General features: G+C 47.3%; 1 long non-coding RNA gene across 1 annotated transcript; it reads left to right on the plus strand.

Moving 5' to 3' along the window:
- Window positions 1–23,391: 23,391 nt before the first annotated feature.
- On the plus strand, window positions 23,392–26,018 carry LOC133741216 (uncharacterized). Its single transcript, XR_009861689.1, has 3 exons — window positions 23,392–23,754; window positions 24,430–24,505; window positions 25,431–26,018. It is a non-coding gene; the product is annotated as an uncharacterized LOC133741216 (long non-coding RNA).
- The last annotated feature ends 985 nt before the right edge of the window (window positions 26,019–27,003 follow it).

A 27,003-nucleotide genomic window follows, 5' to 3' on the forward strand; every position in this document is an offset into this window, starting at 1 on the left:
TGCCACCCTGAGGCCGCAGGGGGAAGGCGGCGCCGGCCAAGGATGGCCGGATTGGGGGGTGAACGGCGCCGTGAGGCGCAGGGCATCCTTCGGTGTCCAAAAACCGAGTTTTACTTCTTTTCGTTCTGAAAAAGGGATGTCCGTGTGAAGTCTTTAATATACGGATCATCATGTCACGACCTGGGTGTCCCAAACGGTCGTGCCAAAGCCTATATGTGTCGGAATCCCATAAATCATCTCTCATGACATGGTTGGATTCAATGACTCGAATAGTGGTTGCATACAACCCACTAGAGCGACACATAAGTTTCTTTAAGACTCGTTTATGTCCGTAGTCATTAGACGTGATGCAAAGGAACTCTTGTCCATTCTCACAATGCGTTTCCGCATGAAAACCATTGGCTCTTATATATCTTGTAAGTAATAAAGTTCGAAAAGATGTCCATGACATGAGATAAAATAAATCGATACTTTATTAATAATAGCCAGTGATTACATCAAAGTTTCTTGACCGAAATCTAATCCAATATAAAAATCAAACCGTAGACAAATCGTAGTCACTCAATCCGTTCAGTAATTTCAATTTAGTTGTGACCAGGTAAGGTAAGGCGAGATTTTGGTGGAGCGTTGCTCACTTTTAAAACCGTTCTCTCAGATCAAACCTTGCCTAGACATCACAATTACTCTTGAGTACGCCTAGAGGGAAAGAGTTAATACAATAAGTCATGTTATTGATTTAAGGCATAATTGCCATTACATAATTCTTGGAAAAATGAAAGACTATAAATAAAAATCTGCGGCATTTTATCTTCATCGCCGGATTTAAAGTCTTTGTGAACTCGAAGTCTTGATCACCATGATGCGACTACCTTTGTAGGTACATTGCAAATTCAGGTCTATTGATCAGACGTTCCATATCAGAAATAGACTTCATAAAGAGGATTCTCCCTTGATTGAGGCGCATTGGCGCAGTATGCATAGTCCCTAGGACTGGTGGCGTTGGAAAGTGGTGCCCATGGCCAACGTTGGCTCCATGGTTTCCAACCCTATGTCCCTCAAAATCACGCCTCCTACGGTCGTGTGATTGTCGCCTTGAGCGATTACCTTCTTGGGCATTTCGATCGTATGGATCATGACGTCGATGGCGACTTTCTCTAGCCATAGGACGATGCTCTTGATGGCTCTCTTGAAGCCTATCAAATTCTCTTTTCACAAGTTCATTGCCATGTCTTTCAGCAGTGGCCATAGCTTCAATAAGCTGTTGGAAACTTGTGATCCGTCTTGCATTTACATGAGTCCGGAATAAGTCAGAGGACCACATAGCACAGACGGGGAAGGTATTGAGGGTTTTCTCAATCAACTGGTCTTCTGTGATCATCTTTCCACAGAGACGCATCATTACTCTGATGCGGAGGGCTTCCGAATAAAATAGCATGACCGTGTCAAATTCAGAGAAGCGAAGATCTTTCCATTCTGCTTCTGTATTCGGAAGTATGGAGTCACGAACATTGCCATATCGTTCGCGAAGCGCATGCCAAAGCTTTATGGCGCTATCCTCATTTATGAACTCAAACTGTAGGTCACTATCCATGTGACGTTTCATGAAGGCAAGTGCCTTGGAATTATCTTTCTCAGTTTGAGGGTCTGGAGCTATTTCTATAGGACAAAGCTCTTGGATAGTATGCAATAAATCCCGGGCAATAAGGTGGGTCTCGACATCAGTGACCCAAAATAAGTACCTTTTGCCTGCATAATCCAATGGAACAAAATCGAGTTTGTTCGTGTTTAACATCCTGAAAGATGAAACAAGAACAAGTTAGTTTCGGAGTCAATGCTTCCACGAAAACTAATATAAATAAGATTTCCGAGCTATGCTACCAAGAAATCGATTTCCAAGAATAATTGGATTAGACCGAAACAATGATGTTTGAATGGTCAAAATAGATGCTCACGAACGCTCTTAGTCCGTAGCATACGAACGCTCTTAGTTCGTTAAATCGATGCTTACGGACGCTCTTAGTCCGAAGTCTTACGAACGCTCTTAGTTCGTTAATTGCGTGAATCCCCACGATTCCGCTTTTCAAGAATCGAACCCACGTTATAAGAAAGGTGGGATGAAGAAGAAGGGAGGTTTTTAAGTCCCCGAGAAAAGAAGAAATATTTAAATTTCAAAATCTAGGAACTTCAAAACTTACTCATTTGGATACTTACTTGTTGGTATTGGGATTTGAATCGCGCGCGTGTCGATGCAGGCGTGATGGAGTGAAGCAGTCCGAGTAGAGGCATGCAGTAGTGAGTTATATGTGCAACAGGGGCTGCAGGAGGATGCTGGGCCGAGAGGTGCAGTAAGGCTGCAGGGGTGGCAGCTGCTAGACGCAAAGCTGCAGGAGCACGGGCGCGTAGGAGGTAGCAGCGGGCGCAACAGGTGCTGCAGGGAGCAGCATACGTGCGGCAGAGCTGTAGAGGGCAGCAGGCAGCGACGCAGGGGCGTGTGGCTGCAGGTGCAGCGCGCAGGGCAGCAGGGGCTGCTGTGATGTGGTAGGGCTAGCTCGGGCTAGGTGGCTTCGGCAGATTTTGGTGAAGAGGGTTGATAGGGTTTTTGTTTTTGGTTTTTGCTTTGTGGCTAGAGTCGTGCTGATAACGTGTTTAAGGAAAAAGGATTCGAGAGAGAATTGTAGAGAGAGATGTGTATTATTATTGAGAATAGGAGCCCTATATATAGGGATTACAAAGTACTAGTTCTAATGTTACAAGGAATACCAATCCGTGTAGGATTGGGAAATCTAGAACCTTCTCTCCTATTGCTACTCCTAGTTTGATAAGGCACACTAAATCGATATTCCTTCAACAGATATGTTATTGACCACCAATAAAACTTTTATTGGGAGGCAATAAACATTTTATTAGGGGGCAATAAAAATGTAATCTCCTCATCTTCTTCCTCAATTAAAATTTTATTTATCTAATTTTGGGGAGATTAGTCTCTTTTCCTAATGCCCAAATTTTATTGGTTTTATTGCCCTCCAATAAATTTTTATTGCTAATAAAAGTTTTATTGCTCCCCAATAAAAATTTTATTAGCTTGAGAGCGCCGGCCATGGCTAAGCGCCTCTGTACCTGCCTCCATCTCCGATGGAGAAAAATTCCGGCCCTTCCCCTGGGGTCGCAGCTATTGAGTACTTTTCAGTCCATCCTCCTTGTTTTCTACTTTAAGTCTAGATCGAGGGCTTTCTCTCCTTCTCAATGCAAACTGAACTGGTGGTTGCTGGTTGTTGGAAGATTTGGGATTCAGGGCGTTTCATGGTTTCGACCAAGCCGGGATTGGATCGGGTTTGGCTGGAGTCCGTCCTCCATGGATGGCGGCGAGGGCGCATTCAAATGGACTAGGCTGTGGAGAAGAAGCAAGGTGGCTGGAGTTGTGGGGAAGCTGCAGGTCCGCCGGAGTCTTACTTCTTCGAAGAATATGTGGCTTCCCGAGGTGTTTGCTATCATCGCATCTCTCCATATGGGTCGTCTGTTGGTATGGGAGTCAGGGATGTTTCACTGGTTTCGCGGTGCTGGACTGCTGGAGGCTTGGTGGCGGGTTGGTTCGGCAGCGGCAAGATCACATACTCTGCTAGGTTGGCTGCACGGGCAAAACCCAATTACATTTGGGCTTTGCGATGCTTTCCAGATTTGGGCTTGGGCCCAATTGGGCTGACTAGGGCTGCAATATGTGGGCTCCCTTTGTTCTGGATCCGGATTTGGGATCATGGTGGATTTTCTATAAAGATTTGGGATCCAGGACGATTTGCGTCTCGATACCTAATTTTTTATTAGGATCAATGCCCGCGAGGAACTGCAGGGATTATTGGTCTGAGGTTGTCAGCGAGTCTACTGATGGATTCTGGGGAAAAATTTTATTGTCAGTTTCTTATTAGTTTACTCCCCCCTGAGCTTCACTCAATAGGTGGAGTGATATTGCGTTTAGCAGTGTCTCTTTCTGACGGCCCCACAGGGGCGGGTCACTGTGTAATATTGCTTTTTCCATATTGAATAAAAATGGCTGACCTCCTTCTACTCAAAAAAAAAAAAAATTATTAGCTTTTATTGGAGGGCTATAACAGCTTTTATTGAGGGTCAATAGACCTCCTAAATTTTTTTATGAGATCTCTGACAACCTTCTCATACGTGGACCTCCAGCGATCTCTCCGGTGACCTCCGACGACCGGCGAGGTTCTGAAATTAAAGTCCCGCGACCTTTAGTAAAATTATGGCAAAATCTCTAGTGACCCCACACTCTCTCTCCCACTTTTACTTGTCCCCAATAAACTTTTAGTACCTCTCAATAAAACCCAATTAGCTTTTATTGCTCCCCAATAAAAGGTTTTGAATTGATGTAATCTCCTCATCTTCTTCCTCAATCAAAGTTTTATTTGTCTAATTTTAGGGAGATTAGTCCATTTTCCCCCAATAAACTTTTATTGGCCCCTCAATAAAACCAAATAAACTTTTATTGCCCCCCCCCCCATAAAAGCAATAAAAGTTTTTCGAATTTTATTAGGAGGGGGGGGGGGGCAATAAAAGTCTCCGACAATCTTTTTGAAGAACTCCGGCGAAGTCCAGCGACCAGTGACCGGAGTCCAGCGAAAAGTCTTTTCCCTCTTCCACTCTCTCTATATGTGACAAAGGAAGAGAGGGCAAAATTGTCCCAAAAATAAACAAAAAACAATAAAAAAAATTAATTGGGTATTAGCTTAAAAAATATGTAATTTGTTGGGTAAGAGCATCTTTAGCAATGCTAGCCATTTTTGAGTCAAATTTTAGTTAAAGTAGCTAAAAAGTCATTTTAGCTAGCCACTTTAGAATTACGTCTGCATCAATGCTCTCTATTTTAGCCAGTTTTGAATTTATATTATTTTTTGAATGAATATTAAATAGTTTAAATGTATTTATAAATTACATAAAATAACTTAAAAGGAAAGTTTTAAATTATAGAGAGCCTCATCCCGCTCTCTATATTTAGGAGCGAGATAGCTAAAAGTTATAATAGAGAGCCACTTAGGAGTCTGGTGTAGCTGTTAAAATAGATAAAAATCTAAACATGCTCTCCAAAATAGCTAAGGAGCCACAATAGAGAGTCTGCTAAAGATGCTCTAAGTGGGCAATCTTATAAGATGTTGGGGTAAATGGAGTAAAAGTAGCTTAATTTTGGGTAAATGGACATTTTCGCCCATTATTACCAATTGTATCGAATTGCATCAGCCAAAATAAACTAAAATCTGCAGACTGTTGTAGAGAAACTGAAATTAAGAGGAATTTGCTGTGTATTCTCATTGATAATAGGGGCCTCTTTATATAGAGGATTACAATGCATAGAATCTCAATCATACAAGGAAAGTAATCGTACATTGAATAGGAATCTAGATCCTTCTAATTTAACCCTATTACCACTAGGTCGAGTAACCTAGAGTTTGAGCCAGACACATATTCTGGATTTATTTGAACACTCCCCCGTGTGTCGCCCAAACGTGGTGCTTCTCTCGTTGCCTCATTAAAAACCTTGCCGAGTAACAAAAACCCAGTGGGACAAAAAATAACCTCGGTCGAAGGGGAAAAAGAGCACAACACACCCTTCACGTTTCGAGACCATACATGTAGACATCTCCCCATGATGTCTGCATCTCCCCCTGATGACTACGGTCATGGGAGTTCAGATAACTTCCGCAAACGATGCTACCAACATGTTTCTCGAAAGTGGAATTTAGGCAATGACTTAGTGAGCAAGTCTTCCACACTGTCCTCAGATCGAACCTAGTTCATTTTGATCTTGAGGAGAGTCTGTTGTTGCTGATTAAGCTTGGTGTTGTCGCTTTGATGTAGCCTTGCTTCATTTGTTCAAAACAAGCTGCATTATCCTAAATGCTCGTAGGCTCATCTATGGTAGACTTCAAACCACAATTATTCGAACATGCGTAATTATGGATCCAATCCATATACATTCACGAATCTTTTCGCGAAGAGCAATAGTCTCTGCATGGTCCGAAGATATAGCGACTAGGGTCTATTCTGTAGACCTTCAAGATATCGCAGTCTTTAGCCATGGTAAACACTTAACCAGTTTGGGAATAACCTTTGTGTGGGTCAGAGAGATACCCAGCATCAGCAAAACCTTCCAAAACGCTAACTTCGTTTTGGGATGGGGAGAGGGGACGCATGCCAGTGTTGGCGGCGTTCCTGGTGTGTGATGGGTCCGAATCCATCATCTCTCTGTAGGGATAAAGCATGCCCATATCAATCGTACATCTCAAGTCCGAAAGATATCTTTTACACCAATCCAATGACATCGTGTTGGCGCACAGCTATACCTTAGCTAACAAGTTCACAACATATGAGATGTCCGGTCTTGTGCATTGGGATAAGTACAATAATGCGCCTATTGTACTAAGTAAGGCACTTCTGCCTCTAGCACATCTTCGTCATCATCCTTTCGACGAAGAGGATCCTTTTCAGGATCAAGACTATGGATGATCATGGGGGTGCTTGAAGGTTTGACCTTGTCAAAATTCCTAAGCATCTATCGACACGATGCTCGAGTTCCAAACCGAGACATAATCGTGTTTTCCCAAAATCCTTCATCTTAAACTCGGATTTCAAATGTTCAGCGGTTTCCCTTAACTCTTTAAGGACTTCCAATGAAGATCATGTCCAACATGAACCGCGATAGAATCCGAAACTTGTTATAGAAACGCGTGGGCATATCCCTTCCCAATCAAGTAGTCACTATAGTGAGCGTTTCAATCTTATTGTAAACGCGCTCCGTGGTCTAGAGCCTCTTAACATGGGTAAATGAAGTTCACCATGAACCTTCATGTATATTCCGTATCTAGATCCCCATAGAGATACGTAATGACCACATTTGTAAGCTGCATGTTCAGTTATTCGGAAACTACCAAACTGACAAGGTAGTGGAGTGCAATGACATCCATTACGAGAGAATATGTCTCATCGTAGTCGATTTCAGGGCGTTTTGTGAGAAGCCTTGCACCATAAGGCGAGATTGCCATTTCTTTTTCTCATCACGTTTTCTAACGAAGACCCATTAGTCAATAGGTTTTATGTTAGGAGGTGTTGGCATTACTGGCTCGAAAATCTTTCTCTTCGTTAGAGAATCCAACTTAATCTGGATCGCATCTTTCCATTTAGGACAAATTTCTCTACGTTGGCATTCATTCATCAACGGAGCGTGGTTCGATATCATCGGACTCAACAAACTCATGCGCAACTACATCATCAATTATGATGGAGTTTCTATCCCACGTCTCATGTACACTAGTGTAATTTTCATAGAGCTCTATATTCTCAGGAATAGGTTCTAACGTTGAGGCGTCCCCCAACGATGACCATAACCCAAAAGATTCTCATGAGACGGATTTTGAGTGTCGATGATCCAAGGATTGGGTTGTGCCAAAGCATCCTTCGAACCCACTGGTCTCCCATGCATCCTAGCTGGGGCCATGACTTGTAACGCCAGAGTGTCACTCTAATTGGCGTTAGCGCCATGCCTACCTTCATGTATGGTGGCGCTACGTCCTCTCGTAGGGACGTCCTTCCTTGCAGGCATGTTTGCAGCATATTTGTGTGATCTCGTCACTTTAGTAGGGATCGAGATGAGACATAGTGGGGACAGACCACGACAATTCCTGTCGTTCCTGCTGAACATCTGTGTTCTTATCTCCCCCTAACGATGGGAAGACTGTCTCATCAAAGTGACATCCGCAAATCTAGCGGTATGGAGATCGCCTAGCAAGGGCATGAAGTGGCGGACGATTGTTGGAGTCTCAAATCCAACGTAGTTGCCCATTCGTTTGTGAGGACCCATCATAGAGCGCTGTGGCGGCGCAATTGACACATAAATAGCACACTCAAATATGCATAAGTACGATACTTGTACCCAGTCACTAGCTGTAACGCAGAGGTAGGTTGAGTGGCGGTGGATCGTAGACGAATTAGCATAGCTGCATGCGATATTGCATCACCCCAAGCGGATATAAGGAAATTAGGGCGCATTCCCAATGTCCGGACTACCATCGTAGTCGTTTCCGCGAGACCAATTGGGTGTGTTTATGGGAATATAATGTCCAACATTAGTCCCAATGCAATAACCATCGAAAGTTTTCGATGTAAACTCTCTAGCATTGTCAAGTCCAATTTACGGAAGAGGATGATCCGGGGAGTGAGCCCGTTGTCATATGATATTTGCTAGGAGTGTAGCATAAGCAGCATTATAAGTGGACAATGGCAAAACACGTGACCAGCGTGTATGCGTATCAACCGATATCATGAGATATTTTAAACGTCCGCAAGTTGGTTGAATCAGTCCATAGAATCCTCATGGATTCTATGTAAGAACATAATGAGTATTTTCATATCCTTTGCATAGGACGGTCTCAGTCCTAATGTCCCTAAGGAACTGGCTTTGTAAAATGAGCGAGAGGCTTTAGAAGCAACCAATGAGAATTTTGGTTGAGCCTGAGTGTCTAAAACGCTATTTGAAGCAAGTTGGTGATTGCAGCATCACCTAGGGCGCCATCACCATGATGGACGCCATCCATGGCGTCATGGATTGGGACTGCATGGATTCTATGTAAGAACATAATGAGTATTTTCATATCCTTTGCATAGGACGGTCTCAGTCCTAATGTCCCTAAGGAACTGGCTTTGTAAAATGAGCGAGAGGCTTTAGAAGCAACCAATGAGAATTTTTGTTGAGCCTGAGTGTCTGAAACGCTATTTGAAGCAAGTTGGTGATTGCAGCATCACCTAGGGCGCCATCACCATGATGGACGCCATCCATGGCGTCATGGATTGGGACTGCACCAGCCCTAGGCTGGTGGTGGACGGAGGCGGTGCCCTAGGCAGCTGAGTCGGTCACACTTAGTCCAGGAATCAACTTTTGATTCATGCTTCGTTTCGCTCGAAAGAAATGATGTTCATGTGAAGTCTTTAGTAGACGGATCATCATATCATGACTAGGATGATCTATCCTGTCGTGACAAAGCCAATATGTGTCTAAATCCAAGAGATCTTCTCTCACAACTTTATTGGATTAATAGCTTGAATAGTGACATAGAATCCACTAGAGAGACACATAAACTTCTCTAAGATGCGCCTTTGTTCACAATCATTAGAGGTATTGCAAAGGAACTCATTTCCGTTCTCTACATGCGTTTTCGCATGGAATCTGTTGGCTATTCATAGGTGCGATTGGCCCTAGGAGCATAGAGAGTTTCTGTGACAGTAATTAAGGTGCCATTTGGCAAGTGGAACTTGGGCTATTCCATGTCCTTGAATTAATACTAATGGCCCAGCCATAGTAGTCACAAAAGTCATGTGCTTAGAATCAAAATGGAGTCATATTGAAAAGAACTCGAAATTTTATTCATAAGCCAACGAAGTTACATCATTGTCTTTTTGACTAAACAAAATCTAATCCAAAATGATAGCTAATGCAAAACAATAGTAGTCATCTAACTTCTTTCGGTAATTCCAACATAAATGTGACCAGGTGAGTAGAGAGATGTCGGTGGAGCAAGGCTCGCTTAAGTACCACTAATCTCAGAACCTTCCTAGACATCACACTTACTTTGAGTGAGCCTACTTTGAAGAAAAACTAAACCATTGGCATTTACTACAAAAATATATGGCAATTGCCTATTACATCTCTTGAAAAAATAAAGACTTAAACAGAATTGGCGATCTATTGATCCCAGCCAGATTTTTAGTCTTCAACCCTTCACTCTAGATCATCTTCTTGATCTTCTTGTTCCATATAGTGAGCTTCTCTTGCTTCACAATATGCTTTGTAGGCGGTGACAATTTCTTCACGAGCTCTACAAATGTGTGCCCAATGATCAGACACTCCACATCGAGAACATACATCTCTTTGCTCAAACTCCATTGATTGAGGCGCTTTGAAAGTGTCATTTAGATGGCTCTTAGTGTTGGTGGAGCCACCAACATGGCCAGAGGCGTTGCCTCCCTCTCTCTTTCCACGTTTACCTCTTCGGTTCCGTGTTCGCCTATTTTGGCGGTTACCTTCCCAAGTAGAGCGATTATATGGACCAGAACGTCCAGAAGTATCCCTAAGATTAGGGTTTCGCTCTTGGCTCCTTCTCTTAGGGGCGCGACTATAATTGGATTCCGAAATATGCTCTATTTCCACGGATCTCGAATTATAGTTCTTCACAAGGATGTTTTCATGCTTTTCAGCGACATTCATAGCTCCAATGAGCTCATGAAACCTTGTGATCCGTTCTGCAGCAATATCGATTCGATAGTTCTTAACAACCATCAATGTAAAGACGGGGAAGGTAGAGAGAGTCTTCTCAATCAACATCGCATGTGTGTTCTATTTACCACAAAATTCCATTAAGGATTTAATGCGAAGTGCTTCCGAGTTGTAGTCAAGAACTGACTTGAAATCACAGAAGCGGACGCTATGCCATCTCACATCTAGGTCAGTGTTAATGTCTAAAAGTCCGGCGGTAGCTGAACCTTTGTTAACGCTGATCCGGTGGGCGGATCGATACTTGTGACGTTCTCAAAGTCTCCGCTACCTGTCAAGTAAAATACAAAGGGCGTCAGAGGGAGACCGCGTTGGGCGGTCTTCAACTCTCTGATGCCTAAGTTAGTCAATGTATTTATGTTGACAAAGTAACAGTAGGTAAGTATTGAATGCGTAATTAATGAGGAGAGAGGAGAGAACATTTTATAGGTGAGGAAGAGGTTGATCTTCTCTTTGTTTTCGATGTGGGACTGATGTGCTTCAGTCCCCAGCTCTGGGAGCTACTGATGCTATTTTGGCTCGGCGCGTGGCGGCGCGTCGGCGGTGATCTGGGGGTGATCTGACGCTGAGGTTGTAGCCCGCCTGGTGGTGTATCTGTATGTCATTCCTTTGGTTGGAATTAGTACCTTTGGCGGTACAATGAGCGTGGCCCATTTTAGCTAATTATGCTTGCAAATGTACATGTATGTACAAGTCCCCTAAGTCCCCAGTCAAGGAGGGCAATCTTGGTTGGGGATTTGTTCGGCGGTTTGAAGCGTTTTCTTCCGCTAGACTTGCAAGAGCATAATTAGCGTCAGTGCGTTGTCAACCATGGATTTTACTGAGCAAACGCTTTATACCCTTTCGGGTGGGCCCCTGCTAGGCCCCCCAGGGAGTCCCCCACTCCCCGGCTAAGATAGACCTCCGGATGGTCTGCAAATTGTTTGTTGAGGGGAAGCTGCGCGGAGCAGAGGGTGTTGGGTAGCGAGCCCAATCTTTAGCACCCAAGTGACGGGGGTCAACGTGCATGATCAGGGCCGTCGTAGACTGTTGACACAAGTCCCCGTGTCCCGTAGGGACTGTCTGACCGTAACGCCGCGTGGCGGTCGTTGTCAGAGTGAGGCGTGGCCTCGGGATCCGCCGCTGATTGCAGTAGGAAGCAGCGTCCAGTAGACGTGCCTGGCGGTATTTTATTGAGCGATACTGCGCTGAACAAAGTACGCAGCTTGCAAGACGATTAGGGGTTCCGCTAGAGGTATGTAGCGGAAGATGCCCCGCTTGCAGGATGGCAATGGAGAAGTTTCGCTGGCGGTGTTTCGCTCAGCGGATACTTTGTCTCTTGGAAGATGACAAGGGAGAAGTTCTGCTGGCGGGGTTTCGCTCAGCGGAGACTTCGTCTCTTGGAAGATGACAAGGGAGAAGTTCTGCTGGCGGGGTTTCGCTCAGCGGAGACTTCGTCTCTTGGAAGGGGATAAGGGAGAAGTTCCGCTGGCGGGGTTTCGCTCAGTGGAGACTTCGTCTCTTGGAAGATGACAAGGGAAAAGTTCTGCTGGCGGGGTTTCGCTCAACGGAGACTTTGTCTCTTGGACGGGGACAAGGAGGAAGTTCCGCTGGCGGGGTTTCGCTCAGCGGAGACTTCGTCTCTTGGAAGATGAAGAGGGAGAAGTTCCGCTGGCGGGGTTTCGCTCAGCGGAGACTTCGTCACTTGGAAGATGATAAGGGAGAAGTCTTCGCTCAGCGGAGACTTCTGACGGTTGGTGAAATCATCCCAGGTGGTTACTTCCACCAGACGCTTCGTCTGGTGGTGGTTGACACGTGTCCAACCCGTAGCGGGTTAGCGTGCGGAGGCTTGTCTCCTAAGCCTGGCCGTCTTCTCGCCATTAATGATAGTAATTATGGATTTCGTAACCGAGGCGACGCCTCGGTTAATCCGGAGAGTAAGTGGAGATCCGCGACACGTGTACGGCTGGTGTGTGATGTCGTTTTTTAGCGGACGGTTGAGAATGCGCTGATGTTGACATAAAAAGGGGGGGGGGGGAAACTCAGCGAGATTTGACACTTTGGTAAAATCTTCAAACTCACAGTCGTCGTCCTCTCGCTCTGTTCGTCCGAGACCGAAGAAAGAGGTTGCCGGAGCTTGGAGATATCGTTCCCGAAGAAACGACGATCTCGCACCTTTAAGAATCCGCGCTCCATCGTATCGTAGGCTTCACCACCGAGGTTGGTACCTGGATTCCCTTTTCCCTGTTTCATTGAATCTGCTATTTTCTGGGTTTTGTTGTTTTTGGGTTTAGGAGGGTTTCTGTTCTTTGGCGTGTTCTGAGGTGTGAAGTGAGATTTTGGGGGGGGGGGGGGGGGTTGGGTTATGGTGGTTGGCAGAGAGTTGACGTTTTGGGATTTGCTAGATGGTCGAATCTGGGTTGAGTGTGCTTGTTCTTATTTTGGCATTTTCTGGGTAAATTGTTCTTGATGTTCTTGGTTATAACTGATGTAAGAATAGGCTAGATCTGTGTTTGTGCTAACTGGTGTGGGTTTTAGGGTTTGGGATGGCTAACATCATAGAGATTTCGAGCAGTGAGGATTCCGGGTCTGACGTGTCGTTTAGCGCGACGGATAGGATATTTATTGACTCGTTGCGTCCGTCTGCCCATGCAGGAACCTCACTGCCAAAACCGCTAGAGGTTGAGCCGCTACAGACCATACCTTGGGAAGTAGCGATGGGTCGTGGTCCACGTCCAGAGAGCTCTAGGGCGGGTGAGGCCGCTGCTGCCAAAGCTAGGCGCGACGAGCGTTTGGTGAGTAATAGCGCTGCCAGCGGCTCTGCTGGGGAAGAAGAAACAGCGGGGGAGAATGCTGAGTCAGCGTGGTTCCTCCAGGATGGCATCGCCGTTGACGAGGCAGGAGGGCGGATGAATGCCGCCGCCGTCACTCGAATGAAGAAGACGTTCCGGTTGCCGGGCTCGGTGAAGCTGCGCCCGCCGACGGTAGATGAGAAGGCGTCGATTCTCCCAGAGGGATTTGCGGCCGTGCATGAGGCGATATTCCGCCAAGGAGTGACACTCCCGCTGGTGCCAAATCTCCAAATCCTGGTGTGCGAGTTTGGCCTTGCCTTTGGTCAGATCTGCCCCAACATGTGGCGGTTGATGCTGGCGATGAACTCACTGTGGCGGTTGTCAGGGTGCGAGGGGCCTACTGTGGCGGAAGTGCTTCACTTCTACGAGCTGGTCTACGTGAAGCGCCAGGGTTGCAGAGGGCAAGTGAACCTGAGCCGCCGCCAGGGAGCGCCCAAGCTGATCGAGAATCTAAGGGATTCAATGTCCTACTGGCGGGGGACCTTCTGAGTCGCCACAGAGGGGTGGGAGTATCAGGCTGGGGCGAACGAGGAAGGGCCAACGTTTAGGATTAAGTCGGAGTTCCAACCTATCCGAGGTTGGTAACCAGTTTCCGCTGAACGTAGCTGGCGGGTGCTTGTATTTTGCAGATGTACTTTTACTAATCCATTCGTGTTTGTGCAGCGGGACTGCGGTATACTCTAACGCGCGAAGAAGAGTGTCACGTAGCACGGATCAGAGGTTGCTAGCGGAATCGCAACCTGCTGGATTTTCGACTTCTGACCGGTTGGGAGTTACTGGTTGGCCAACAGCTAACTCGCGCCGTTGGTAAGAAATATCCGCCACCCTGCTCCTTAGATCCAAGTGTCCCAGACTGACTGACATTTTTATTTATTTATTTATTTTTTTTTTTTAGAAACTCCGCCAGGTAATAAGTCGAGCCGCGACGCCTTCGAAAAGGCCATGGACCGCGCCGAGATCAACAACTTCCTGGAGACCATGTACGCCGAAGGGCTGGCGGCCCAGCAAACTGTGGTGAACCCCGAGACGCTGGCGCTGAGCCCTTCCGAGGTTCCGGTGGCGTTACCGACGCCGCTCCACTCTCACCTGCCTGTCGTTCAGGCGGGGGCCCAAGTGGCTGGCTGGAAGAAGGGGTCTGCAACCGCGGCTGCTCCAAAGGAAAGGGTACCCGCCAACAGGCGTGGTTCCCAGAAAGAAAGACCGGTGCAGCCGGTAGGGACTGTCACCGCCCCAAGGGAGGAACCGCCACTGAAGGTGACGAGGGCAGCTGGCGGGAACACAAGGGTGCTTGAGAGGAAGCGCCGGACGATAGACTCCCCCGACGAGGAAGAGGGGGGGATGTGGAGATTATCGGGGGCCGGCAGCAGAAGAAGGCACGTCAAGCCTCGCTTAAAGCTGCTGTGGTGGAAGGGGAGGCGCCCGCCGCCAGTGACTTGGACTCATTCGCCGCCTACGCGGAGTTTATGACGGATGGTGAGCGGGAGTTCCTCTTCCATCTCTGCGAACGGCTAGGGTTCAGCGGCCTAGCGGGGATTTCGCGCCCAACGGCCATTGATCAGTCGCCCTACAGCTCGGCGTTTGGTCAAATATCGGCGGGGCTGCATGACATGTTCGTGGCAGCGTCAAAGCAGCCTCTGGTCGAAGGGGAGCTGAGGGAGGAGATTCAGAGCCTCCAGAGGGAGCTGGCGGAGGTGAGGGAGAAGCTGGCGGAGACAGAAAGGCGGCTGGCCAAGGCGGAATGTGACTTCACCGACGCCCGCGGTAAGCTTCAAGTGGCCATCGAGTGGGACTTGGAGAGGAATGAACGCGTCTCCAAGTTGGAGTAGGACGTCGCGCTGCTGCAGGAGCGGGTAGCCGCTAAGGATAAGAAACTCATAATCGTGCAGCGGGAGTCCGCCGCCAGGGTGACGGAGCTGAAGCGGTTGGAAGGCCAGGTTGCCCGCCTGAGGGCTGAAGGGGATACTGCTGCGGCCGCCGCCGTTGAAGCATTCAAGCAGTCGGCGGAATATGCGAAGGCGATGACCGAGTCAGCGAAGGCTGGGGCCCTAGCAAACATAGACATGCTGAAGCAGAAGGGCGCCATCGACTTCATCAAAGCGTCACAGCCCGATGCGCGCCGGCCAAGAGTGCCCCGCCGGAGAAAGATGTCGTGTCTGCCCCAGCGGGAGGCGCCCGCTCCGGCAGTGGAGAAAGCGGCGTACATCCGACGGAAGGGTCCCAGCAGACCCCCAATCCCACCCCGTCTGAGGTGTCGCGTGCTGGATTCCTGGCGGCGCACACCCGGGCGGACGGCACCATAGAGACCCCCAGTCCGACAGCCCGAGGGTCCGATCAAACGAGTCGAGCGATCGTGCCGCCGCCTGCTGAAGCAGAAGATGCCGAGGGCAACCCTTGAAGCCAGTTGGGACCTCAACAGATTCTTTTTTTTTTTTTTTGTAGCCGCTGAGGCATTATAAATTTGTAACAAATATTTTGAAATGGAATGAAATTTTCGAAGTTGTGTTTGTGATGATATGCCTGTACCGCTAGAGTTTTGACTTAAATTTTTCTTTTGTTAATCAATGAAACATTAAAGGAATTAAGATTGGTCCAAGTGCACCATGTAGCGGACGAGGTTCGCTAACGATTGCTGGCGTTGCCAGTTGCCCTCGGTGCTGGACTTGGGAACAATGGTTTGAATAATTCCTCGTTTCATTGATAGCTGACTGATCAGCGTGTACAAAAGTGGGGTAGTACCCGTTGGGTAGCTTCCCTTAGCTAAATATTGAACAAAAATTTAGCTAAGTCAAGATGCTCCTGGGTAGCGGCATGACTATTTGTAGTAATACCGAAGGTGTTCGGTATTCCAAGGGTGGGTCGACATGACGCCATCCTTGTCCATTAAGTAGAAGGTGCCTGGGCTAACGACTTCCACAATTTTGTATGGACCTTCCCAAGTTGGGCGGAGTTTCGTTGGTGGCGGAATGACTTCCTTCATTACCCAGTCCCCTAATTGGAGGTTCCGGGCCTTGACTCTGGCGTTGTAGAAACGCGATACCCGCTACTTGTTTTGTAAGTTGTGCAAGTGGGCCTTTTGTCGTTTTTCTTCCAGGAGGTCCCTGTCCAAGTTGATGCCGTCGCTGTTGGTCTCTGGGCAGTAGCCTTCGACCCTAGCGGTGGGCTGAGTGACCTCAATAGGAAGGACAGCCTCTGATCCGAACATCATACAGAAAGGCGTTTCGCCGGTGGCGGAAGTTGGAGTTGTCCGGATGGCCCACAGAACCTCTGAAAGTTTCTCCGCCCACAAACCCTTGGCGGCGTCGAGTTTCTTTTTTAACAGTTTCTTGATTATCTTGTTTGCTGCCTCGACTTAGCCGTTGGTTTGGGGATGAGCGACAGACGCAAAACTCATCTTGGTGCCAAGGTTGGCGGTGAAAGATATGAGTTCCTTGTTGTTGAACTGCGTGCCGTTGTCTGTAATGATTGTATGTGGGACGCCATAACGGCAGTAGATGTTCTTCCAGAGGAAGTGAATTACCTTGGCGGTAGTTATTTCCGTCAGTGGCTCCGCCTCTATCTACTTGCTGTTATAGTCGATGGCAACAATGATGTACTTGAACTGGCCCTTGGCGGTTTGGAATTTTCCCATCAAATCGAGGCCCCACGTGGAGTGAATCCATGGGCCGATGATAATTGACAGCGGCTCTGCCGGTGCATGTGGGAGATCTGCAAACTGTTGGCATTTGTGGCAAGACCTCGAAATCCGCCGGGCGTCATCACCAAGTGTGGGCCAGAAGTAGCCTTGCCGCATTGTGCGGTTGGCCAAGGATCTGGCGCCTGAGTGGTTTCCACATTCTCCGTCATGGATTTCCGCTAGGACGACCTTTCCCTCCTCTGGGGTTAGGCAGCGGAGGTTGGGATGGGTGAATCCTTGGCGGTAAAGCTTGCCATTCTGGATGTTGTAGCGGGTTGCTCTCCGCTTGAGCTGTCTTGCCTGGACCTTATCCTCTGGCAATGTGCCGTTGCGCTTGTATGCAATGATCTCGTCCATCCAGCTGGGACTGACCTCAATGCTGAAGATCTCCGCTAGGGTCTTTGTGATACTCGGCCTGTCAAGGCTCTCTACTCTTGTGTCCGCTGGACTTTGATGTGGTTGGGCGGTTGCCAGTCTCGCCAGTGAATCAGCCTTAGCGTTCTTTTCCCTGGGGATTTGTGTGATGGTGTGAAATTTGAACTTTTTGAGCAACGTTTTGACGTACCCCAAATATGCCGCTAACTGTTGGTCCTTGGCCTGGAAGCTGTCGTTGACCTGGTTAACGACTAATTGAGAGTCGCTGAATATGTTGACGTTGTTAGCCCCTGAGTCAATGGCGAGGAGCAGGCCGGCGATGAGTGCCTCGTACTCCGTCATGTTGTTTGAAGCCTTGAAGTTGAATTTCAACGCGTACTCCGCGTTCAGTCCCCCGGGTCCTGTTAAGATGACTCCGGCGCCGCTGGCCTTGGCACTGGCGGAGCCGTCCACATACAGGTTCCAATCCGAGTGTGGGGAGTTGCTTCCTCAGCGGTTATCATTTCTGTTCCGGGCTCTGTCTCGGTACCGGGTTCCGGCTGACGCTCGATGAGTTCAGCGATGAAGTCCGCCACTGCCTGGCCTTTTATGGCGGTTCTTGGCTTGTAGTCTATGTCGAACTCGCTGAGCTCAATGGCCCACTTGCTGAGGCGCCCTGAGTGTTCAGGGTTCTGCATCACTTGCCTCAGCGGTTTATTAGTTAACACATGGATGGGTGAGCCTGGAAATATTGGCGGAGGCGTCTGGCGGCAACGATGAGTGCGAGGGCTAGTTGCTCCAAGGGAGGATACCTTGTTTCTGCTCCGTTCATGCCCCTGCCGGCGTAGAACACTGGGAGTTCGTCTTGGCCTTCCCGCCGGACAATGGCGCAGCTTACCGCCGATACCGAGACCGCTAGGTAGATGAACAGTGTCTCTCCTTGCACAGGGACAGAAAGGAGAGGGACTGCCGCTAGGTACTCCTTCAGGCCCTGGAACGCCGCCTGACATTCTGGGTTCCAGTTGATGACCTTCTTGTGAGTTGTTTTGAGGAGTTTGAAGAATGGGGCGCACTTATCAGTCAGTCTGGAGATGAATCGAGATAGGGCGGTTAACTTGCCCTGGAGGCATTGGACGTGCACCTTATACTCAGGGTCCGCCAGGTCAAGGATGGCCTGCACCTTGTCTGGGTTAGCCTTGATGCCCCGCTCGCTGACGATGTAACCCAGAAATTTGCTGGCGGTGACCCCAAAGAAACATTTTTCTGGGTTGAGGCGCATACCATAGGCCAGGAGAATGGTTACTATGATTTTGAGGTTTGCCACATGTCCGCTGGCCTTTATACTCTTACCTAGCATGTCGTCCACGTAGACCTCGATGATTTTTCCCAGATGTTCAGCGAACATGGCGTTCATCAACCGCTGATAAGTTGCACCGGCGTTCTTCAGACCGAAAGGCATGACATTGTAGCAGTAGAGGCCTTTGTCGGTGGTGAAGGTGGTGCATTACTGGTCGCCGGGATGCATCTTGATCTGATTATATCCGGAGAAAGCGTCCATCATGCTGAGGAGCTCATGTCCGGCGGTTGCATCGACTAGCTGATCGATACGAGGTAGCGGGAAACTATCCTTTGGGCATGCCTTGTTAAGATTTTTGAAGTCGACACACATCCGCCACTTGCCGCTGGGCTTCTTGACCATTACCAAATTGGAGATCCACTGGGGATAGATGACTTGGCGGATGAATCCAATGCCCTGGAGCTTGGCAACTTCCTCTTCTATTGCGTGGTACTTTTCCTCATCAAAAGCCCTCCGCTTCTGCTTGATGGGATAAAAAGAAGGTTTGATGTTCAGCTTGTGAGTTATAATTTCAGGGGAGATACCTGGCATGTCAACATAGGACCAGGCAAAGACGGCGGCGTTATCACACAGGAACTGAGTGAGCTCCGCCGCTACCTCTGGGTCTAGCTGGGCGCCAATGCGGACCGTCCGCTCAGGGTGCTCGTCCGAGATGCAGATGACCTTCAACGACGTCTCCGGGTTGACCGGTTCCTTCTTTACATACTTCTTCTCCTCCTCTCTAGGATCCTTAAAGATGTTTGGTGGCGGTGCCTGATTACCCACCATCAGGATTTCATGGCGGCGCGCTGACCGTTCTATAGTTGTTGAATAGCACTCTCGAGCCAACTGTTGACTTCCTCTCACACAGCCCGTGCCGTTGGGTGTGGGGAATTTCATGAGAAGCATGTATCCGGCGATGATGCACTTGAGCTTGTTAAGCGCTGGTCGTCCAATGATGGCGTTGTACGAACTGAAACAATCATCAATAATGAATTCCGTATGTACATCCGCCATGCATGGACTAGTGCCAATAACCAGTCGCATGTAATCCGACCCCAGCGGTTGTGAGACGTCGCCGGAAAAGCTGAGCAGTGGCTCGTGATCCTGGAGTAGTTTCTTGTTCCGCTTGAGGTGGTTGTAGCAGCCGTTGAAGATGACATTGACAGCGGACCCACTGTCCACCAAGATTCTCCCTATTGAGAATTTGCCAAGAATGGCGTCGACCAAGAATGGGTCGTCATGCAGTAGATGCACTCCGCGCTCCTCCTCCTCCGAGAAGGTAATAGGTTCCCAACCTGATTTCGGGAGCTTGGCGGATCTCTCGTAGCGGATGTTGCAGACCTCCTTTGGGTGATTGGCGCGTGCATAGCGCTTTCTTGCCCTGTGAGACATGCTGGTGATTGGAGCGCCGCCATCGATGGTGTTGATGCGGCCCAAGGTCTCAACGTTGGCGATCACAGGCGGCGGTTGGCGCACCTTGAACTGTTCCAGCTTGCCGTCACGGTACAAGGTCTCAATGGCCTTTTTGAGAGCATTGCAGCTGTTGGTATTGTGGCCGCTGCCCTCGTGGTATTTGCACCACTTGCCAGTGTTCCTGGGCTTGCCCGTCTTTGGGTACTTTGGAGGGGGTGGCGGTGGGATCTGATCCTTGCACTGATTGTAGATGTCTTCATACGAGGCCGTGAGGACCGTGAACACTGCATACCGCTGCGAGGACTCTTCCTGCTTGTGGCGGTTATCCCCATGGGTTGGGCGGTTGCCCTTGTTGTAATTCTGGTCCTTCTGCCGCTTGTTCTGGTGGTGGCCATGCTGCCACTCCCTCTTCTTGTCAGCTGGCGGTGTTGAAGGGGTCTTGTTAGCGGTTTCCTGATGACTGGGGGACGGCCGTGATGATTTTGTTGGAGTTGCTGGTGGCGGTGGGGTTTCTCCATATGTAATGAATTCTGCCTGGGCGTGGATGACCGCCTCACTCATGATGTGGTCGTACGCCGCATTTGGGTGATTGTAGTTGAGGTGATAGAGGAATGGCCCCTTGAGAAGTCCCTGCTTGAAGGCCGCCGATGCCATTGTTTTGTCTAGGTCACGGCACTGAGACGCTGCCGCTCGCCACCTTGTGACGAAGGCCTTCAGTGATTCGTCCTCCCCTTGTTTGACGTTGAACAGCTGACTTGTGTTGTGATGCCCGGCGGACAATAGGATGAACCGGGAGAGGAAAGCGTGTGATAGTGCATGGAATGAGCTGACAGACCCCGGCGGATATTCAAAGAACCAGTTCATTGCCTCGCCATCCAACGTTTCGCTGAACAAGTGGCACAAGGTGGCGTCGTCGAATCCCTTATTGTTGGTGACCTTCTTGAAGGTGTCCATGTGGACGAAGGGATCAGACATTCCGCCGTAATGCGACATCTTTGGGGTTTTTGCAGACGCTGGTCTGATAGCTTGCAGAATCGCAGCGGTGAATGGCCCAGGTCTGGAAGCGAAAAGTGGATTCTGAGTTGGCGCTGGGGCGCCTGACTCCGCCCGGATCAACCTTTGCTCCAGCTGGTGCATCCTTTCCAATATCTGGGCGGTTGCATCGCCGGCGGAATCGGCCTGAGTACTCCGCTGGACCTGCCTGCGCCTTGGTGCAGGCGGATTGCCTTCAGTCCTTGCCCTAGCTTCCGAGCGGTTGGTATGCGGTAGTGACTCCGCCTCCTGCTCTATCATTAGTTGGGGGATGGGCGGTGGTCCCATTCCCAACAATTCAGGTGGGTCCAGCGGTACCTGCATCTGTATGACGGGCCCCGGTACCAATGTGCCAGTGCCGGGTCGACTACGCCTGGTGCTACGTGACTGCTCGCTCTGTGCTGGGCGGGCGGTGGCCTCCAACGTCCTCTTTAGTTCCTCGAAACGTGCCATGAGCGTAGCCACCTGTCTTTGGGCCTCAGCCTTTTCCTTGCGCTCCTCCTCACGTTCCCTGTTTTCCTTATGAAGATCCGCCAGTGCTATCTCCTACATAGTGACGAGATCTTGGCCCGGCGGGCGGCTGCTGCTTGGATTTGCCCCACCGCCGGAGTTGTGAATAGTGCGCGGTTAACGCCTACCGCTGCGTCGGAGGGTTGGGGGATGGCGGAATGGTCTGCCTGCTCTTCAGCATTTCCCCAGCTACCGTTAGTCATGGTGGATGTGGTGGGATGACCTTTTGTTCAAGGATTCCCACAGACAGCGCCAATGTTAATGTCTAAAAGTCCGGCGGTAGCTGAACCTTTGTTAACGCTGATCCGGTGGGCGGATCGATACTTGTGACGTTCTCAAAGTCTCCGCTACCTGTCAAGTAAAATACAAAGGGCGTCAGAGGGAGACCGCGTTGGGCGGTCTTCAACTCTCCGATGCCTAAGTTAGTCAATGTATTTATGTTGACAAAGTAACAGTAGGTAAGTATTGAATGCGTAATTAATGAGGAGAGAGGAGAGAACCTTTTATAGGTGAGGAAGAGGTTGATCTTCTCTTTGTTTTCGATGTGGGACTGATGTGCTTCAGTCCCCATCTCTGGGAGCTACTGATGCTATTTTGGCGCGGCCCGTGGCGGCGCGTCGGCGGTGATCTGGGGGTGATCTGGGGGTGATCTGACGCTGAGGTTGTAGCCCGCCTGGCGGTGTATCTGTATGTCATTCCTTTGGTTGGAATTAGTACCTTTGGCGGTACAATGAGCGTGACCCATTATAGCTAATTATGCTTGCAAATGTACATGTATGTACAGTCAGGAAGCAGGGAGTCAAGGACGTTGCCAAATCTTTCTTCGAGTGAGACCCACAGCCTTCTAGGGTCTTCTTCATTCATACACTCGTACTGGAGCGAATCATCCATATGACGAGTCATTAGGATGATGGTTTTCGCCTTATTTGCCTCTAAGGCTGCTATATTTGCTTCCAAAGCTTGAGCTTGCTCAACAGTTAGCACGTCCTGGCTAGGCTCGAGAATCGTATCCAGGATTCCATCGGCCTTGAGATGCTGGCGGATATCACGAACCCACCTGTGATATTCAGAGCCAGTTGTTCCCAATGGAGCAAAGTCCAATTTGTTCAGGTTACTCATCCTGAAAAAGAACAAGAAATTAGGGTTAGTTTCGGAGCGAAAAAGGCTACTACGAAAACAAATAAAATTTCTAAGCGTAGTCGCTTCCAAGAAATTAGGAATTTCAGAGCGTAGTCGCTTCCAAGAAAATCGATTCCAAGAGGGGTTGGATTAGATCGAAACAATGATGTATCTGGTCGATCGTTTTTCTTCTCAACAAACTCTAAGTTTGGAGGACTCTACATGTAATACCCGAAAAATTCAAGTTAATTTCCGATGACGTTTTGGAAATGATTTCGTGGTCGTGGACACGAGTACGAAGCTTAGAGGAGTGTGGAATTAGTTCGAACGATTTTATTTTGAAAACTGAACGTTTTAGGGGGGTCAAAGGAGTTGACTTTTTATACATTGGGAAATTGGGAAAACTTCCTTCATGAAAGTTGTAGAGCGCGTCGATACGAGTTCGTGGACATATGGAACGTAATATTCGGAGTTCGTATGAATAAGTTACGAATATTTGAAAATTGGGATTTTCTATAAATATGAAAAAAAAATCCGAATATTGCAAATGAGGACAGAATTTCTGGAACTCCAGAAATTTCTCCCCATTTCTCTCCCGAGCCCAGCCGCGACCCCCTCCCTTCGTCACCTTCGTTCTTCCTCATCCGGCCACCGATTGATGTGAAACAAAGTGGGTTTTTCTGGTCTCGACCCCCTTTACGAGTTTATAGAAGAAATCGAAGTGAAATACGAGCTGTATGAGGCTCTACAAGGTCGAGAAGAGAGCCTCGTCGGAGACGAAATCGCTCTTCCCCACTTTTTCTGGGCTCTACTTTGTCTGGCCATATCTTCCTCTACAGGCCTCCGATCGACCTGATTCCAAAAGCAATTTTTCTCACCGTGAAGTTTTCTACAACTTTCCAGAAGACATCGACTTGAGATAACCATCGTGGTGGCCGCTAGAAGACCGAGAAGCCGCACAGCCGAGCTGGAAATCGTCTTCCTTCGCCACCTTGGTTCTCCCAGCTCCGGCCACTATAGCTCGAGTTCTTTGAGGGCTTTTCTAGCCCAGAGGAAGTAGAAGCTATCCCCAAGAAGGCTTGCAGTGATTTGATCCGGGGTGATCGAATTTTGAAGATTGGGAAACTAGGGTTCTTCGGGTTTCAAAACTTGCGAGGTAAAATTCTACTTTTTGGCTTATAATCTGACTTTGGTGTAGTTATGAAAAGTGAAATTGGAGTTGAGTTGAAGGACTTTGATGTTGGGAGTTTTGTCTAATTTTGACTTTGGATGGGTGGCGGTGCCGCCACTGTGATGGTGGTTTCCGGCGACCTCCGGACACCCCAAGGACAGTTTCTGTCCATTTTTGTGTTCTACGTGTCGATACGATCGTTTGCATATATAATTCATAATTTTTGGATATCGTATGATGAAGTTATGAATTTTTAAGTTTCGATCGATTTCGATCGTTAGATTGGTGATATGTGAAGTTAGGACCGTCAGATGGACTTGTAGTTTTGATACGATGATCTTATGACTGTCCCAGTGGCTTTGTGTGGTCATGGGCGAAGATCCGACCGTTGGATCTTCGTATAAATGCAAAACAGTGATTAGGGAGGCGATTCGTGAGAATCCGTCCGTTGGATTTTCGTATAAATTTGTGAAGATGTTAGTAAGGACGATTCAGGGAGATCCGACCGTTGGATCTTCGTGATGATTTTTGGAGGGTGATCCTAAGGGCGATCCGTGAGGATCCGACCGTTGGATCATCATTTAATTTCGATCCGACCGTTGGATTGTCGTTTGAATATGTTTTTGAGTTATTGGCTAAGTTAAGGTCATGTGTGATTAGGTGATTGACGGTCTTCCTTGGGTGAGCGATTTCGGTGTGTATTGTGTTGAATTGAAGACGCAGCGGGAATATCGAGGTGAGTAAATCGCACATGGTTCATTCACGAACCGAAATTCGGTGATTTTATTTAATTGAGAAATTGTGGAAATTGTTTTACTAAAATAAATATTTGTTTTAAATTATATGGACTTGATCGACTACGGTCCATAGGTAAGTAAAATGTATTTAAACTATAAAAATGAATTTCTAGATTTTATTGCATGTGAACTATAGTTGGTATTAGTGGTCACTCTTGTGTGGGTGACTACGTATATATATATTTACGTGGAATATATATTGGATGGTGTGATTTACTGAGTTATATTTTGAGCATTACCCTTGGAATATGTGATTTATCTTAGATGTTGTGTTGTCTATGATAATGGGTAATTGAGTAAAGTGCGATAGTTGAGTCGTTGAGATGAATTAAATGAGGAGTCGAGTGAATTGAGAAAAGCAGTCATTCGTAAGGTGAACCTTGGCCCAGGTGACACTTTACGATACAGTTAGAGCTCTAGTCTGTCTGCCGTCATACTGCTTGGGGGATAAACGAGTTATCATATGCCCTTGGGTATGACATGACATACTGAATGGGGTGATTAATATAATTAATCATAAGCCTGTAAGTATGATATACTGAATGGGGTGATTAATATAATTAATCATAAGCCTGTAAGTATAATATACTGCATGGGATGATTTATATAAATAAATCATAAGCCTGTGAGTATATATTGAGTAATAAGTTGTTTATTATTGAGTAGTCATGATGAGATGTGAGTTGATTGATGCTTGAAGTGATGTTGTACACTTCAATTCTTATGCAAAACAAAATTAAAATGTGCTTGAGTTGATTGTGTTACTTTAAATCGTGCAATCCTTTCATTTACTCATACGAGCTTTGCAAAAAGCTTACCGGGTTTGTATTGTTGCAATCCCGGTACACTATTCAAACGGTGTAGCGGGTAATCCTGCAGGTCAGGAGAATCAGGACGGTGATCGTGCGGGTTAGAGAATTTGTTTTAGTTTTACAGCAATTGTAATTGTGAGGTGAGTTATGCTCATTTGAGCCTTACAATATAATTTGGTGAGAGTGTGCTGTAATAAACAAATTTGAGATTTGGTTTATGTAATATCGAGCGATGTGAGGTGTGGTTGTTTTGAGAAAAAAATTCAGGTTGTATTTATGTGAGTTGTATTAATTCATGTTTCGGATTTTGAATTGATTATTCAAAATTCGGGGCGTGACAGTTTGGTATCAGAGCGTAAGGTACATATTTGGTGATAATCAGTACTCCCCGAGTGATGGCCCGTCTGCAGCGGATCCCCATCATATACTCTTCGGTACTGGTATAATCATTGGGTATGTCTTAGTATGGGGTCTAGACAGCGTGTATGTCAGTAGGACGGTAGAGTTGTCTTCTAAGTTCGTATTAGAATAAGTTTAGTTTCCGCAGGTTGTAATCTTCGAGGAATAGAGACCTCTAGATTTAACTCTGATGAGTCGGTGAGATTTGTTTTATGGAAGTGAGGTCCTTTTGGATGTTGAAGTGTTGGTTGAAGGCATAATGTTGACCTATGCACGTACCTAGTGTGGATACGAGTATGAATTGATATAAATTTTGCCTTCTTAAGTTGGACGTACAGATGTTTGGATGGGACGTACGTATCAGGGATTAGATATCCTGTTTTGTAATGGGATGTGCTTGTGGAGTTTGTGAGTAAGGTTGAGGTTAGGGAAGAAATTATTGTGGTTAATTCTTCCTTGTGATTGTAAGTTGTTAAGCAGGGTTTAAGGTGCGAGACCAGAGTTTTATTTTGTACTCAATGGTTAGAGATGAACGACCATTGTTTTGGGTTGTCGTTGAGTACTATAATTCCTTCAGAATCAGGATTGTTGGTAGAATTGAAATTAGTAGTAGTTTTGGTGATTCTGAATTTGAATTGAGTTCGCGAGATGTGTCTTATATATGTGGTTGATGTTGCTAGCATCATTTTGGAACGATACTTTACGATTCACAAAGAAAACTGGATTTGAAATTTATTCATTTGAACATCATGGGTTGATGACCTGACCGTGACTTGTGAACCTAGTTTTGTTCAAGTGAAGGGAATTGAATTTTTGTGGCCTTTGTGTGGTGAACTAGTTTTCTTAAGTTTTGGATCGTAATATGGAGATGGACTGAAGTGAATTTGAAGTCGTGTGGTGTTTTAAGTTTACGTAGGCGGGACACTTAATGTTTTGCAATGGAGTTGATTTTGGTCAGTAAATAATTGGGAGAGTTAGAATCAACTCTTTGTAAAATGATATTGGACGATAGTGTGCGCCTTTGGTGGCTGATTTTAGATGAAGTGGTTCAACACAAATTTGAGTATTGATTTTAGTGACTTTGTTAGGTATCCATAGTGGTTCAAGTGAATTACTATGTGATATGGAGTGTGATTCGATTTCTGAATCGCTAAATGTTAAGGATTGAATTGTGGTGAGTTTTTGTTGAAGCAATTGATAGATGGAATTATCGAGATTCTATAAGA

The sequence above is a fragment of the Rosa rugosa genome, chromosome 3, assembly GCF_958449725.1.
Source record: "Rosa rugosa chromosome 3, drRosRugo1.1, whole genome shotgun sequence".
Lineage (NCBI taxonomy): Eukaryota > Viridiplantae > Streptophyta > Magnoliopsida > Rosales > Rosaceae > Rosa > Rosa rugosa.